The sequence below is a fragment of the Odontomachus brunneus genome, unplaced genomic scaffold (genome assembly GCF_010583005.1).
Source record: "Odontomachus brunneus isolate Ranch 3 - 2012 unplaced genomic scaffold, Obru_v1 Obru_scaffold_002, whole genome shotgun sequence".
NCBI classification, from domain to species: Eukaryota; Metazoa; Arthropoda; class Insecta; order Hymenoptera; family Formicidae; genus Odontomachus; species Odontomachus brunneus.
This window is the reverse complement of record NW_022639452.1, coordinates 2,534,575-2,537,343: the sequence shown is the minus strand read 5'-3', so window position 1 is coordinate 2,537,343 and position 2,769 is coordinate 2,534,575. Positions and strand designations below refer to the sequence as shown.

The following is a 2,769-nucleotide window of genomic DNA, read 5'->3' as shown; positions in this document are numbered from 1 at the left end:
GATACATATATATATATATATATATATATATATATATAAATATACATACATATACATAGCTGTCGTATTTAAAGCGGTTGACGATGGCGATAGCGATGGTAGCGGCGGCGATAATACCGGAGGTAGCGGCTGTGCGGGAGATAGATTGGGAGAATCGCGGCGCGGGGGAAACGAGGAATGAGAGCGAGCGAGCGAGAGAGAAAGAGAATTGTAGGAGAATGAGTAACAGAGGGTGAGAGAGGGAAGGAGAGAAGAACGCGGTGAGCCAAGAAAAGAGACAGAACGGGCTCGGAACGTGGATGGAGGAAGCGGAGAGATAGAGAGACGCGGAGGAGGCGGTAGGGAGGAGGAATCGGGAGAAAGCAGCAGTGGCAGCAGCAGCAGTGGCGGCAGCAGCAGCAGCAGCAGCAGCAGTTGCCGCTCTCGGGGCGGCTGGCTGTTATCATGAGAAACAAGCTTCCACTCTGATTTTTTAATCCGATCCGCGCCCCCTGCCACCGGCTGAATTTTAAAATAACTGCAGAACGCCATTTGCTCCTCGCAAACAGACCGGGGTTAAGCCATCCCCGCCGCCGTCGCCGCTGCCGCCGCCCTGCCAGCCACCCCTTGTCTCCTCGTGGTGCTCTTGGCTCTTTTCTGTCTTCCTCTCACTTTTCCTGGTCCGTTCCATCGATGTCGGTCCACCTCGCACGCTCTCCGCCTCTATCCAGCGCTTCGCCTCTCATCCGAACCACCCTTCGCCTCTTTCTCTCTTTCACGTCGGGCACGATGCACGTTTGCGACCTGGCATCGAGCGGGTAGGATGAAGAACACATAGAGGATAGACTAGGTCGGAGGACGAGGAAACAGAGAAAGAAAGAGAGAGAGAGAGAGAGAGAGAGAGAGAGAGAGAGAGAGAGAGAGAACGAGAGAGAACGAGATGTATATCAGTGCGCGCGCTCGGCATGGGAGCGCCTGATGCCAAATTGAAATGTTTAGCGCTTCGTTTCAGCTGCTTCAAATCCCGCATGCGGGGCGCTCGGAATCGGAGCGAGACAAATAGAAGCGGGAAAAGTGCGACGGCGAGATAGCGAGAGGAAGGAGGAGGATAGAGGGTGGAGGTGGAGATGGTGGCGGTGGCGTGGTAGTGCAAACGGAGTTGGGAGGTGGAAGGAGGGCGACAGGGAGGGTTGTGGCGTAGGGTGAGAACGAAGATAGAGGAGCGAGAAATGCCGTGTGTGTAGGCCTGCCTCGGGGAGAAGGGTAGATAAGTGACAGTTTTATTAATTTCCCATCTCCCGCCGCCACTTCCACGCTCACTACCCCTATCTAACCTATCCGGCGCCACGCAACACCGGGGATGTCAGTCGCGCGTCCATACACGACGCCTCACCCACTCCACCGGCTACGTCTCGGGGTGCGAAGGCGAAAATAAAGCTCAATAATGGCGACGCGTCGTGACGAGGTTACCGCCGAACCCAGAAGGCAAACATGCCGCTACGGATTTGAATCAAACGTATCTTGCTGCCCGACGAAACATTCGCTATTTTTTTTTTTACAAAAGTGCTTTCTCATTGCCTCGCGCAATTTGCTTTCGTTCACTTCGCGACCGTCTTCTTCTGCACGCCTCGAAGATATTGTAGCAGATCGTGTCATCTCTGCACGTGTAACATTCGCTGAAGCTCGTCGAAGCTTATTGATATCCGCAATATCATTAATAACGAGTATCCCTGTACAAGAAGAAAGCTATTTCTGATCCGTTCGGATCGTTCAAATTGTACACGCGAGCAAAAGGAGTACGAAGGACACGAGACGAATAAAGGGGAACAGAACTCGACGGCGGAAGTAGAAAAAGACAGACAGGCAGACAGAATGGAGAGAAAAGAGCGGAGAGGAAGTATCCCGTGAGTCCCAGCCGGTCGCCTCGGCGGTGGAAAATTTAATTTCGATCCCGTCGATTCAGCAGTTATACCGAAGTTTAATCTTTGATAAGGGTTAGTCTTTTAGTAATGGGATCCCAGAGGGTCGGTCGCTCTGGTCCGACAGAGCGAGGCGGCAGGCGAAGCGAGCGGAGACGGAGGTGAAGAGATGGAGGTTGCCCTCTCTCTCCCTCATCCCCTCTCACCCTCCCCCCGCCCTACTCTTTCCGCTCCATTCCTCTGGCCAGGATGGAAGGAAGGAAGCAGCTTAAACCGTTAGATAGAGATCTGCTCTCGGGATGGAAGTAGTACCTACCTACCCGCTTATATCGCTCCTCAAACCGAGCAGGACTCTCGGACTTTTATACCGGCTGGGGAAGGCATAACGAGCCCCACGATGGGATAAGTTTTCCGACGCGAGTTTCCACGGAGCCTCCGCCAACGGACCCCCCTGACCTCTTCCTCCTCCACCTCCTACTCCCCTCCGCCGTTTGCACCCCGACTTCCTACGGCGTCTCATTTATTTTCGCTCGTATAAAGTATCGTTCGCGCCCTGTGTATATACTCGCGTCTCTATCTGGGTCACGCGCATCCTGACGACGAAAATGTCCTCGTTGTAAAACTTAATCCCTCGACTGGTGCCCCGACGAGAGGCCCAGGGAACCGCTTGGATCCTACCGGACCAGTTACGGAATAATAAACGGATGACTTGGCTCGTCCCGCATCTGCTCCGATCGCGAATTGTCACCGAGCGCGCAAACGAACACACAATGATTTTCTACTTTGCCACGCGTGCATTTCCATTTCTCTCCCGCTCTCTTGTTGATCTCTCTCTCTCTCTCTCTCTCTCTCTCTCTCTCTCTCTCTCTCT

At 53.5% G+C, this 2,769-nt stretch overlaps 1 protein-coding gene and 1 long non-coding RNA gene across 2 annotated transcripts in view; one reads left to right on the top strand and one right to left on the bottom strand.

Annotated features, from left to right (window-relative positions):
* Window positions 1-2,769, bottom strand: part of LOC116841994 — a 229,208-nt gene that overhangs the window by 159,988 nt on the left and 66,451 nt on the right. The gene's annotated exons all lie outside the window — the stretch shown is intronic.
* Window positions 1-2,769, top strand: part of LOC116841920 (iroquois-class homeodomain protein IRX-6) — a 43,536-nt gene that overhangs the window by 35,814 nt on the left and 4,953 nt on the right. The window lies entirely within an intron of this gene.